Here is a 14,509-nt window from a genome sequence, read left to right on the forward strand (position 1 = left end):
AAAAATGGTGATTTATTAATCCTGAGCACTTGGGGCTGATTTAATCTTTCCAACAAGTTACAATAGATAAAAAAAGTTAGAATGCAAGGTTAGAGTGAGTAAAAAGCTAGGAATCAATTTTTGACCTCTCAAAACCCGAGGTTACATGTTGCAGAATTATGTAGTTTCAGGCAGCAATTTGTGAACAAAACTGGGAGCAACCTAGCCCACTCAAAATGAGTGAAATTATTTTTCTATGAATCGTTAATATGTCTAGATTATTCTCCTAAAATTTTAGAATTTTCTGATGTGTGGTTTGGGAGATATGATTTTTAGAAAATGGTCATTTTCTGCAGAAACAATGCTGTACGAATTCTGGAATAGAAACTTCAAAATCACATATCTCAATACTCTGAAACTCTTTAGAGGTGAAACCAAAGAGGAATGAAATATTAGGATTTCTAGTATTTTATGTCTAAATTTTAGGATAATTCGAATTTTATAGAAAAAGTTGGGTCTTCTGGAAGCAGGACTGTTCACTACTGCGATAGCACCCTTTCCTTAAAACAAAACCATATTTCGAGAGGCATAACTTTTTCTAGAGAAGTGAAAATGCTCTGGGACTTAAACTGGGTGAAAGATGGGTAAGTCGGGTTCAACCACTCCAAACTTTAGGAGAATCCAACCAAAGATGGATTTTATATGAATTTTCTAAATTATTTACTGCTTGCTATTTTTCTGAAGTGTACTAAATCAGTAGCCGATTTTTAAAAAATCATATAAAATTAAGTTCTTAGAACGCAGTTACAAAACCAAAACCAAATTACACTTTAGGATCGCTATTTAAAATAAATAATAATATATTAGGATTTCTTTTGCCCCCTTTTTTTATATGTATAATATATTAGGTATATGTATAATATGTTATACCTCTTATATTTGCATATGGTTAAGTTAATTGCTATGGCTGAAAATTATATGTTGTTGCCTTTATTGACACTTTAACACTTGAAGTTGTATTGTTATGGCCGAAAATTGTTTGTGCAATTATGGTTGTTGTAATTCTAGTTTTGTGCACTTTTGTTTGCTAGAATTCCTGTTTTTTTGTACTTTTAAATTTGTGCCTGGATTTATGCATCTGTTTATCTTTGTCTATTGTCCGTTTATCTTTGTCTGCATTTGTTTTAGATTTTTCCTTGTTCTCTTTTGTTATTTTCTGCATCATTTGTAGCTTCAGTTTGACTCTTTTTGTTGGGAGCCTCTTCTTCTAGTTGTGCCTGGATTGTTCTATTTTTGTATCTTCAGGTTTGCTAGCTTCTCTAATAGTTTCTTCTGGGTATTTCCATTCTTTGCATCTTGCATATGCCCTTCTTTGGTTTTCTCTTTTTCTCTGTCATCTCCATCTTCTCCATTTGCTATTTTTACTTCTATTATTTTAGCCCTGATCGAAGGTCCCTATTATTTAGATTTTCATTGGGTTCCATCTTCTTTCTCCTCTTCTTTCTCGCAAGACCCTTCATCATACCCTATCATCCTACAAAAATAGGATATTGTTGGGAGCTTCTCATACTTGAAGTCATATAAAGATTATTAGAGTTGTGCTAACTGAAGCAGCACCAAGAATTGTGCTAACTTTATTTTTTATGTTGACATAGTTTTGATAATTTATACAACTATTTTTAGTTTGGTTTCTAATTATTTTTGGTTGATTTTTTAATTTTTATAATTGCAAATGTCATTATAACTATTTTTCTAATTACTTTTCTATATAATTATGCAGCATAATATTGAGGATAATAATGAAGATTAAGCTGTTTATCATTGTGGTTTATGGGTTAAGATGGAGTAATGTTGAGAATGGATACATGTATGGCAGACTAATTACTTTTATTAGAAGATACTTATATAGAATATAATATTTTAGTTTTTCGTAGAGTATTAGTAGTAAATTCTAAGTGGTCTCATGCCTATTTTGATATGGCTATGTTTAATTTAGTGTGAGATGTATGAATATTAGTACTTTTGGATCATTATAAATATATATTATTTACAGATAATTTTTACTATTTAAAGAAATTATTTAGTATAATTATGTATTTATTTTTATTTTATAATATTTAACTCATTTAATTAAAAATATAGAATTATATATGTAATCATATTTCTAAATATTATGTACAAAAAATTATTAATATATATATATATATATAGAGAGAGTAGCTATGGTTATACAGAAAATAAAAAAAAATAATGAGAAACCTAAAGCTACACTTATATAGAGTAGCTATGGTATACAATGTGGCTACACTTTACAGGTGATGCAGTAGTGCTGAAAAACATAGCCTAATCTGGTAAAAATGGAAGCTGAAAAGCGTAGCCTTTGGTCCTGGACAGCATCACTTGAAAAGCGCACCATATTCCAAAACGCCAAAAGCGTAGCCCTTGGTGAAGAAAAGCGTAGCCTTTGAGAGTAGGCAACGGCCGAATAGGAATCACCCTAAAAAGTGTAGCCGTAGCCCAAAAAGCGTAGCCGTAGCCTAAGGCATCATTTTTTTTACTTTTGGCTACACATTTCAAGTGTACCTGAATGGGTGTTTTTCTTGTAGTGTTTCCAAGTAGAGTTTTCGATTTTCCAGAAATACCGGAAACTTGAGTTCATAGTAAAGGTTAGCAAATTTGACTGAGTCGGAAGCAGGCATAAGTTGATCAGCCTTTTCTTTGTCAGTAAACTTCTTTTCACACCAAAATTCATCCGATAGAACAACGAATGACTGTGCTCTCTTCTTTTTACTGGAGCTGGCCCTAGCCTTGCCTTTCCCTTTCCTATCAGACATCCTGAAAAATAGAATTCCAGGGCACAGATTATCAAATCAAAGCAGAGAAATAGAAAGGCAAATAATATACTAACAAAACAAACAGAAGATAGGCAACAGAGGGGTTAAACCTCAAACATGAAGTGAGTCAAAAGGAGATAAATCCTTGGAATGTAAGAAAGGTAAGATTCAAAAAATCAATCAGAAATCACAACCCAAGAATCTATACAATGAAATTTAGAATGCTTGTTTGTTAAGAAACAACAAGTATCATGCCTCAAAAGAGTTAGTTTGAAAAGGGGGAAAACTAAAAAGAAAAGTTAGACTGTCAATTAAGTCAAAAGTTAGAAAAGTGGGTTAAAATTAGTGGCATGGTAATGTAGTTCTTAACCAAAGAAGTTCACAAATTTTAAGAACAAGCAAGCTCACATCCATGCATACAATTCAAGTCATTGATGAGGAAATATGTAATGCAAGATGCACAAAGAGAAATCAAGTCATCATCAATGTGTTTGATCACTTGAGTGCAAAAACTGGTGTAGAAAAATTAAAAATGCACTCATGTAACCCAAGGTAAATTGGAACAATGAAAACGGCTACATAAGTAAAATTGCACCAATAATTACATCTTAAAAGAACCTCGGTCAAAAGGAACAAGATTAGGCCACTTGAAGGTCTAGGAAAACTACTTCAATGGTCAATGAGAAATACACTTGAAATATGACCACGAAGGATGGAAATTTGGACCTAACTTGAGCGATTCAAAACATAAAAGAGGTTCAAAATCACTTAGTCAATCAAGGTTCTAATTGTCACAAAAATCCGTCAAATAGTTCTTTGTTATAGCCAATGATGTAATTGGAATAAAGGGAACTAAAGAATAGCGGAAGTGCCAGCCGACCAATTCATAAATTGAATTTGGCAATAATCAAGTAGGACTAAAGTCAAAATGTGCCAAATTCAGTTCACAATTGGAAATTAATAGCATAAGGATTTCAGAAAAATTCAGCAGCATTCCGGTAGTAAACAGGCAGTAAACATAGTTCATATGAATTCAAAATCATTCCAGCATGAACAACAACATAAGAATTCATAGACTAAAGCAATGAAACAGAATACTCAACCCATAAAAACCAACCAAAATATGCATATCAATCAACAAAAATGACCATCATCATCATATTCACAAAGCAATGGAATACACACCAATTCAGACAACATAAATAGTAAACAATCATACCTAAATTCACTATCCATGCCAGATTCTCTAACCACATGTATTCTAATCTAGCTAAACTTAACAGAATTCTGATTAACAACTAATACTAACATGTGAATAAATTAAAAGAAAATTAAAAAAAATAGAAATAGAAGTTAAAGTAACTATAGCAGATGGAAACTGGAACCTAGGAAGATTAACAGAAGCGGGAAATGGGAGAGAGAACGGGAGAAGCAGAGGCTGGAAGAACAAAGGTGTGCCGGCCCAGTGGCGGCAGTCTGCGGCGGTGCAGAGCTGGCGGTGGAAGCAGAAAGGACAGAAGCGGAAGAGGAGGTGATTCGGGGCAGAGGGGGTGAGTGGTCAAGAGAAAGGGAGAGGAAAGAGAAGAGAAAGAGGGGGAAGGAGAAGAAGAAGTAGCCGGCGGCAATGTAGGGGTCACCAGCGGTGGCTATGGAAGGTACTGGGGGAGCTTCAATGATGGATGGAGGGAGAAGAGAAAGAAACGTTGGAGGGAAGAGAAGAGAAAAGGCACGTGAATGAGGCTAGGGCTCCTCGCGTCAGGGGTTATTTCGTTTAAATCGACGCCTATGCGTCAATCACGCGTGAGTGTGAAAGAGAGAAATATGCATCAACGCATACGCGTAGTCGATGCAAACGCGTGAAGGAAGAAAAAGGAATATGACGCGTACGCGTGGAGGAAAATTGTGGGAAACGCACAGTTTCAGCACACTTGTTGCCAACTCTCGGGATTTTGTACTGGCAGTATTTAGGTGCGATACATGCGCGTCTGTCACGCACACCCGTGGGTGGCAAAAAATGCAAATGACGCGTACGCGTCAGTAATGCACACGTGTGGGTTGGGTTGCGCGCCTGGCACCCCACTTGCATGGTTCCAGCACAACTCTCGGATTTTTGTACCAGAGAGCAAGATTCAATATGACGCGTGCGCGTCGGCAAAAGATTTTTTTTAAAAAGGGGGAAAAAACAATCAAGAATGATTTAGGTATTGGTGCACGAAATTATGATCTCCAGGCTTGAACAAATCCTGGTAATGGCTCCAAAGCTTGGTGCTCTGATCTTAATTCATAATTGTCACAACTTCGATACAACTAACCAGCAAGTGCACTGGGTCATCCAAGTAATACCTTACGTGAGTAAGGGTCGAATCCCACGGAGATTGTTGGTATGAAGCAAGCTATGGTCACCTTGTAAATCTCAGTCAGGCGGATATAAAATAATCATGGAGTTTTCGAATAATAAATAATAGAATAGGAATAGAGATACTTATGTAATTCATTGGTGAGAATTTCAGATAAGCGAATGGAGATACTTTTCGTTCCTCTGAACCTCTGCTTTCCTGCTATCTTCATCCAATCGGTCTTACTCCTTTCCATGGCTGGCTGTATGCAAGGGCATCACCGTTGTCAGTGGCTACATCCCCTCCTCTCAGTGAATAATATGCTCACGCACCCTGTCACGGCACGGCTATTCATCTGTCGGTTCTCGATCATGCTGGAATAGGATTCACCCTCCTATTGCGTCTGTCACTAACGCCCAGCACTCGCGAGTTTGAAGCTCGTCACAGTCATTCAATCATTGAATCCTACTCAGAATACCACAGACAAGGTTTAGACCTTCCGGATTCTCTTGAATGCCGCCATCATTCTAGGTTACGCCACGAAGATTCCTGTTAGGAGATCTAAGAGATATTCATTCTAGCTTATTTCATGTAGAACAGAAGTGTTTGTCAGGCACGCGTTCATAGGGGAGAATGGTGATGAGCGTCACACATAATCATCACCTTCATCACGTTCTTGGGTGCGAATGGATATCTTAGAAGCGAAATAAGAAGAATTGAATAGAAAACAGTAGTACTTTGCATTAATCTTTGAGGAACAGCAGAGCTCCACACCTTAATCTATGGAGTGTAGAAACTCTACCGTATGAAAATACATAAGTGAAGGTCCAGGCATGGCCAAGATGGCCAGCCCCCTAAAACGTGATCAAAGGATCATAAGGTAATCCAAAGATCCAAAGATGTCAAATACAATAGTAAGAGGTCCTATTTATAATAAACTAGCTACTAGGGTTTACATGAGTAAGTATTTGATGTATAAATCCACTTCCGGGGCCCACTTGGTGTCTGTTTGGGCTGAGCTTAAGTGTTGCACGTGCAGAGGCCATTTGTGGAGTTGAACGCCAGATTTTGTGCCAGTTTGGGCGTTCAACTCTGGTTTTGGATCCTTTTCTGGCGCTGGACGCCAGATTTGGGTAGAAAGCTGGCGTTGAACGCCAGTTTACGTCGTCAATTCTTGGCCAAAGTATGGACTATTATATATTGCTGGAAAGCCCTAGATGTCTACTTTCCAACGCAATTGGAAGTGCGCCATTTCGAGTTCTGTAGCTCCAGAAAATCCACTTTGAGTGCAGGGAGGTCAGAATCCAACAGCATCAGCAGTCCTTTTTCAACCTCTGAATCTGATTTTTGCTCAAGTCCCTCAATTTCAGCCAGAAAATACCTGAAATCATAGAAAAACACACAAACTCATAGTAAAGTCCAGAAATGTGAAATTAACGTAAAAACTAATGAAAACATCCCTAAAAGTAACTAGATCCTACTAAAAACATACTAAAAACAATGTCAAAAAGCGTATAAATTATCCGCTCATCACAACACCAAACTTAAATTGTTGCTTGTCCCTAAGCAACTGAAAATCAAACAGGATAAAAAGAAGAGAATATACTATAAATTCCAAACTATCAATGAAACATAGCTGCAATCATATGAGCGGGACTTATAGCTTTTTGCCTCTTGAATAGTTTTGGCATCTCACTTTATCCATTGAGTTTAGAATGATTGGCATCTATAGGAACTTCAGATTTCGAATAGTGTTATTGACTTTCCTAGTTCAGTATGATGATTTTTGAACACAGCTTCTTTATGAGTCTTGGCCGTGGCCCTAAGCACTTTTGTTTTCCAGTATTACCACCGGATACATAAATGCCACAGACACATAATTGGGTGAACCTTTTCAGATTGTGACTCAGCTTTGCTAAAGTCCCCAATTAGAGGTGTCCAGGGTTCTTAAGCACACTCTTTTTTTTGCTTTGGACCTTGACTTTAACCGCTCAGTCTCAAGTTTTCACTTGACACCTACACGCCACAAGCACATGGTTAGGGACAGCTTGGTTTAGCCGCTTAGACCAGGATTTTATTCCTTTAGGTCCTCCTATCCACTGATGCTCAAAGCCTTGGGATCCCTTTTTATTTGCCCTTGCCTTTTGGTTTTAAGGGTTATTGGCTTTTTCTGCTTGCTTTTTCTTTTTCTTTCTATTTTTTTTTCGCCTATTTTTTTTTTTCTCTTTTTTTTTTTCTGCAAGCTTTGTTCTTTGCTGCTTTTTCTTGCTTCAAGAATCATTTTTATGATTTTTCAGATTATCAAATAACATGTCTCCTAGTCATCATTCTTTCAAGAGCCAACATATTTAATATTCTTAAACAACAACTTCAAAAGATATATGCACTGTTCAAGCATACATTCAGAAAACAAGAAGCATTGTCACCACATCAATATAATTAAACTAAGTTCAAGGATAAATTCGAAACTCATGTACTTCTTGTTCTTTTGAATTAAAACATTTTTCATTTAAGAGAGGTGATGGATTCATAGGACATTCATATCTTTAAGACAAAGTTACTAACTACTAATGATCATGTAATGAAGACACAAACATAGATAAGCACATAACATAGAAAATGAAAAACAGAGAAAGCAAGAACAAGGAATGAATCCACCTTAGTGATGGTGGCGTTTCCTTCTTGAGGAACCAATGATGTCCTTGAGCTCTTCTATGTCTCTTCCTTGTCTTTGTTGCTCCTCCTTCATTGCTTTTAGATCTTCTCTGATTTCATGAAGGATGATGGAGTGCTCTTGATGTTCCACCCTTAGTTGCTTCCAATAATTGTGTGGAAGAAAATGTATCCCCTGAGGTATCTCAGGGATCTCTTGATTTGCAGTCAAATGTTCTACCACTGAGCTATAGACCTTTGATGGAAGCTTTTGTCTTCCCTTTCCTCTTTCTAGAGGTTTCTCTGGCCTTAGGTGCCATCAATGGTTATGGAAAAAAAACAAAAAAGCTATGCTTTTACCACACCAAACTTAGAATGTTGCTCGCCCTCGAGCAAAAGAAGAAAGAATAGAAGAATAAGAAGAAGATATGGAGGAGATGGATGAGAGTGTGTATTCGGCCATATGGGTGGGATTGGGTGGGAGAGAGGTGTTGAATTTTGAAGGTAGTGGGTGTATGGGTGTGAGTGGTAAATGGAAAACAGAAGGGATGAGTGTTTATTGGGAATAGAGGATGATTGAGAAGAGAGAAGAGAGTGAGTGGAGGTGGGTGGGGATCCTGTGGGGTACACAGATCTTGAGGTGTCAAGGCATTTACATCCCTGCACCAATTTAGGCATGCAAAATGCCCTTGCACACAACTCTGGGCGTTCAGCGCCAGGTTAGTGCCCATTTTGGGCGTTCAACGCCCATTTGCTGCCATTTCTGGCGTTGAACGCCAGAACCATGCTTGTTCTGGGCGTTCAGCCCCAGAACCATGCTCTGTTCTGGCGTTTGAACGCCAGGCATATGCTCCTCCAGGGTGTGATTTTTCTTCTGCTGTTTTTGATTCCGTTTTCAATTTTCCTATTTATTTTGTGACTCCACATGATCATGAACCTAAGAAAACATGAAAAACAATGAAAATAAAAGTTAGATAAACATTGGGTTGCCTCCCAACAAGCGCTTCTTTAATGTCAATAGCTTGACAGTGGGCTCTCATGGAGCCTCACAGATGTGCAGAGCTTTGTTGAAACTCTCCAACACCAAACTTAGAGTTTGGATATGGGAGTTCAACACCAAACTTAGAGTTTGGTTGTGGCCTCCCAACACCAAACTTAGAGTTTGACTGTGGGGGCTCTGGTTGACTCTGCTTTGAGAGAAGCTTTTCAAGCTTCCTCTCCATGGTTGCAGAGGGAGATCCTTGAGTTTTGAATACAAGGGAGTTCTCATTCCATTGAAGGACTATTTCACCTCTGTCAACATCAATCACAGCTCTTGCTGTGGCCAGGAAAGGTCTTCCTAGGATGATGGATTCATCCTCTTCCTTTCCAGTATCCAGGACTATGAAATCAGCAGGGATGTAAAGGCCTTCAACCTTTACTAACACGTCCTCTACTTGTCCATAAGCCTGTTTTCTTGAGCTGTCTGCCATCTCTAATGAGATTTTAGCAGCTTGCACCCCATAGATTCCCAGTTTCTCTATTACAGAGAGGGGCATGAGGTTTATTCCTGAACCAAGGTCACACAGAGCCTTAAAGATCATGGTGCCTATGGTACAGGGTATTATGAACTTTCCAGGATCCTGTCTCTTCTGAGGCAATGTCAGTTGATCCAGATCACTTAGTTCATTGATGAACAAGGGAGGTTCAACTTCCCAAGTATCAATACCAAATAATTTGGCATTTAGCTTCATGATTGCACCAAGAAACTTGGCAGTTTGCTCTTCAGTAACATCCTCATTCTCTTCAGAAGAGGAATACTCATCAGAGCTCATGAAGGGCATAAGGAGGTTCAATGGGATCTCTATGGTCTCTAGATGGGCCCCAGAGTCCTTTGGTTCCTCAGAGGGAAGCTCCTTATTGACCACTGGACGTCCCAGGAGGTCTTCTTCCTTGGGATTCACGTCCTCTCCTCTCCTCACAGGTTCGGCCATGGCGCTTATGTCAATGGCCTTGCACTCTCCTTTTGGGTTCTCTTCTGTATTGCTTGGGAGAGCACTAGGAGGGATTTCAGTGATCCTTTTACTCAGCTGGCCCACTTGTGCTTCCAAATTTCTAATGGAAGACCTTGTTTCATTCATGAAACTTACAGTGGCCTTAGATAGATCAGAGAATAGATTTGCTAAATTAAAAGCATTTTGTTCAGAGTTCTCTGTCTGTTGCTGAGTGGATGATGGAAAAGGTTTGCTATTGCTAAACCTGTTTCTTCCACCATTATTAAAGCCTTGTTGGGGCTTTTGATCCTTCCATGAGAAATTTGGATGATTTCTCCATGTTGAGTTATAGGTGTTTCCATAAGGTTCACCTATGTAATTTACCTCTGCCATTGCAGGGTTCTCAGGATCATAAGCTTCTTCAGGAGAAGCCTCTTGAGTACTGTTGGATGCAGCTTGCATTCCATGCAGACTCTGAGAGATCATATTGACTTGCTGAGTTAATATTTTATTCTGAGCTAATATGGCATTCAGAGTATCAACCTTAAGAACTCCCTTCTTCATAGGCGTCCCATTGCTCACAGGATTCCTTTCAGAAGTGTACATGAACTGGTTATTAGCAACCATGTCAATGAGTTCTTGAGCTTCTGCAGGCGTTTTCTTTAGGTGAATGGATCCACCTACAGAAGTGTCCAGTGACATCTTTGATAGCTCAGATAAACCATCATAGAATATATCCAGGATGGTCCATTCTGAAAGCATGTCAGAAGGACACTTTTTGGTCAACTGTTTGTATCTTTCCCAAGCTTCATAGAGAGATTCACCTTCTTTCTGTCTGAAGGTTTGAACATCAGCTCTAAGCTTGCTCAGCTTTTGAGGAGGAAAGTACTTGGCTAAGAAAGCCGTGACCAGCTTATCCCAAGAGTTCAGACTGTCTTTGGGTTGAGAATCCAACCATAATCTAGCTCTGTCTCTTACAGCAAAAGGGAAAAGCATGAGCCTGTAGACTTCAGGATCTACTCCATTAGTCTTAACAGTATCACATATCTGCAAGAATTCAGTCAAGAACTGAAAAGGATCTTCAGATGGAAGTCCATGAAACTTGCAGTTCTGCTGCATCAGAGAAACTAATTGAGGTTTCAGCTCAAAGTTGTTTGCTCCAATGGCAGGAATGGAGATGCTTCTTCCATGTAAATTGGAATTAGGTGTAGTAAAGTCACCAAGCATCTTCCTTACATTATTATTATTTTCGGCTGCCATCTTCTCTTCCTGTTCGAAAATTTCTGAAAGGTTATCTCTGGATTGTTGTATTTTAGCTTCTCTTAATTTTCTCTTCAGAGTCCTTTCAGGTTCTGGATCTGCTTCCACAAGAATGTTCTTATCCTTGCTCCTGCTCATATGACAAAGAAGAAGGCACAGAAAAATAATAATAATAATAGAGATCCTTTATACCACAGTATAAGGATCCCTTTGTGAGTGGAAGAAAAGAGGGGGAGACAAAGAATGTGATGTAAAGGAAGAAGCACAACTGTACGAATGGAAGAGATGTGAGATGAGATGTTAGGATATGAATGAATAAATAGAATAGGATGGGGGAGGGATAATTTTCGAAAATTATTTTGAAAAAGAGTTAGTGATTTTTGAAAAATGGTTTTTGAAAAAATGTTAGTAATTTTCGAAAATTTTTAAAATAAAAAATAAAAATAAAAATAATTAGTTAATTAAAAAGAAATTTTTGAAAAAGAGGGAAGATATTTTCGAAAATTAGAGAGAGAGAGTTAGTTAGGTAGTTTTGAAAAAGTTAAGAAATAAACAAAAAGTTAGTTAGTTAGTTGAAACAAATTTTGAAAAGATAAGAAGTTAGGAAGTTAGAAAAGATATTTTGAAATCAAATTTTTGAAAAAGATAAGAAGATATTTTTGAAAAGATATGATTGAAATTAGTTTTGAAAAAGATTTGATTTTTAAAATCACAATTAATGACTTGATTCACAAGAAATCATAAGATATGATTCTAGAACTTAAAGTTTGAATCTTTCTTAACAAGCAAGTAACAAACTTCAAATTTTTGAATCAAAACATTAATTGATTATGTTATTTTCGAAAATTTGATATAAAAATAAGAAAAAGATTTTTGAAAAATATTTTATTTTTGAAAAAGATTTTGAAAAAGATTTTGAAAAAGATAAGATTTTCAAATTGAAAATTTGATTCGATTCATGAGAAACAATTTGATTTTAAAAATTTTTGAAAAAGTCAACTCAAATTTTCGAATTTGATGAGAGAAAAAGGGAAAGATATTATTTTGATTTTTGAAATTTTTATGAAAAACATGAAAATTATGCAATGCATGAAATTTTTAGATCAAAACAATGAATGCATGCAAGAATGCTATGAATGTCAAGATGAACATCAAGAACACTATGAAGATCATGATGAACATCAAGAACATATTTTTGAAAAATTTTTAATGCAAAGAAAACATGCAAGACACCAAACTTAGAATTCTTTAATGCTTAGACACTAAGAATTCAAAAATGCATATGAAAAACATGAAAAGACACAAAACAAAAAATCATCAAGATCAAACAAGAAGACTTACCAAGAACAACTTGAAGATCATGAAGAACACTATGAATGCATGATATTTTCGAAAAATGCAAGATGCATATGCAAGTGACACCAAACTTATAACATAACTCAAGACTCAAACAAGAAATAGAAAAATATTTTTGATTTTTATGATTTGCTAAATTTTTTTGGATTTTTTTTTTCGAAAAATTAATTGAAAAAGAAAAATAAGGATTCCAAAATTTTTAATATGAATTCCAGGAATCTTGCCATATTAGTCTAAAGCTTCAGTCCAGGAATTAGACATGGCTCACTAGCCAGCCAAGCTTTCAATGAAAGCTCCAGTCCAAAACACTAGACATGGCCAATGGCCAGCCAAGCTTCAGCAGATACCTCTCATGCATACAACAGCAAATTTTATTGGCAACAACTAACTTGCTCTTGTGATGATGATTAGGAAGCCTCAGTCCAAAAGAATTTAGACATGGCTTTGCAGCCAGCCAGGCTTCACATGCTTCATGAAACACTAGAATTCATTCTTAAAAATTTTGAATAAAAATTTTTTTTTGAAAACATTTTTATATTTTTTGAAAACAGATGAGAAAATTTTAGAAATATTTTTGAAAATTTTTTGAAAAGAAAATAAAAAGAAAATTACCTAATCTGAGCAACAAGATGAACCGTCAGTTGTCCAAACTCAAACAATCCCCGGCAACGGCGCCAAAAACTTGGTGCACGAAATTGTGATCTCCAGGCTTGAACAAATCCTGGTAATGGCTCCAAAGCTTGGTGCTCTGATCTTAATTCATAATTGTCACAACTTCGATACAACTAACCAGCAAGTGCACTGGGTCGTCCAAGTAATACCTTACGTGAGTAAGGGTCGAATCCCACGGAGATTGTTAGTATGAAGCAAGCTATGGTCACCTTGTAAATCTCAGTCAGGCGGATATAAAATAATCATGGAGTTTTCGAATAATAAATAATAGAATAGGAATAGAGATACTTATGTAATTCATTGGTGAGAATTTCAGATAAGCGAATGGAGATACTTTTCGTTCCTCTGAACCTCTGCTTTCCTGCTATCTTCATCCAATCGGTCTTACTCCTTTCCATGGCTGGCTGTATGCAAGGGCATCACCGTTGTCAGTTGCTACATCCCCTCCTCTCAGTGAATAATATGCTCACGCACCCTGTCACGGCACGGCTATTCATCTGTCGGTTCTCGATCATGCTGGAATAGGATTCACCCTCCTTTTGCGTCTGTCACTAACGCCCAGCACTCGCGAGTTTGAAGCTCGTCACAGTCATTCAATCATTGAATCCTACTCAGAATACCACAGACAAGGTTTAGACCTTCCGGATTCTCTTGAATGCCGCCATCATTCTAGCTTACGCCACGAAGATTCCTGTTAGGAGATCTAAGAGATATTCATTCTAGCTTATTTCATGTAGAACAGAAGTGTTTATCAGGCACGCGTTCATAGGGGAGAATGGTGATGAGCGTCACACATAATCATCACCTTCATCACGTTCTTGGGTGCGAATGGATATCTTAGAAGCGAAATAAGAAGAATTGAATAGAAAACAGTAGTACTTTGCATTAATCTTTGAGGAACAGCAGAGCTCCACACCTTATTCTATGGAGTGTAGAAACTCTACCGTATGAAAATACATAAGTGAAGGTCCAGGCATGGCCGAGATGGCCAGCCCCCTAAAACGTGATCAAAGGATCATAAGGTAATCCAAAGATCCAAAGATGTCAAATACAATAGTAAGAGGTCCTATTTATAATAAACTAGCTACTAGGGTTTACATGAGTAAGTATTTGATGTATAAATCCACTTCCGGGGCCCACTTGGTGTGTGTTTGGGCTGAGCTTAAGTGTTGCACATGCAGAGGCCATTTGTGGAGTTGAACGCCAGTTTTTGTGCCAGTTTGGGCGTTCAACTCTGGTTTTGGATCCTTTTCTGGCGCTGGACGCCAGATTTGGGTAGAAAGCTGGCGTTGAACGCCAGTTTACGTCGTCAATTCTTGGCCAAAGTATGGACTATTATATATTGCTGGAAAGCCCTGGATGTCTACTTTCCAACGCAATTGGAATCGCGCCATTTCGAGTTCTGTAGCTCCAGAAAATCCACTTTGAGTGCAGGGAGGTCAGAATC

General features: G+C 37.5%; 1 non-coding gene across 1 annotated transcript; it reads left to right on the forward strand.

Annotated features, from left to right (window-relative positions):
• The first annotated feature begins 10,530 nt into the window (after positions 1–10,530).
• Positions 10,531–10,638, forward strand: LOC148577900 (small nucleolar RNA R71). Its single transcript, XR_015904180.1, has one exon. It is a non-coding gene; the product is annotated as a small nucleolar RNA R71 (small nucleolar RNA).
• Positions 10,639–14,509: the final 3,871 nt, after the last annotated feature.

Source organism: Arachis ipaensis, chromosome B1 (genome assembly GCF_059453495.1).
Source record: "Arachis ipaensis isolate K30076 ecotype BB chromosome B1, ASM5945349v1, whole genome shotgun sequence".
Taxonomy (NCBI): domain Eukaryota; kingdom Viridiplantae; phylum Streptophyta; class Magnoliopsida; order Fabales; family Fabaceae; genus Arachis; species Arachis ipaensis.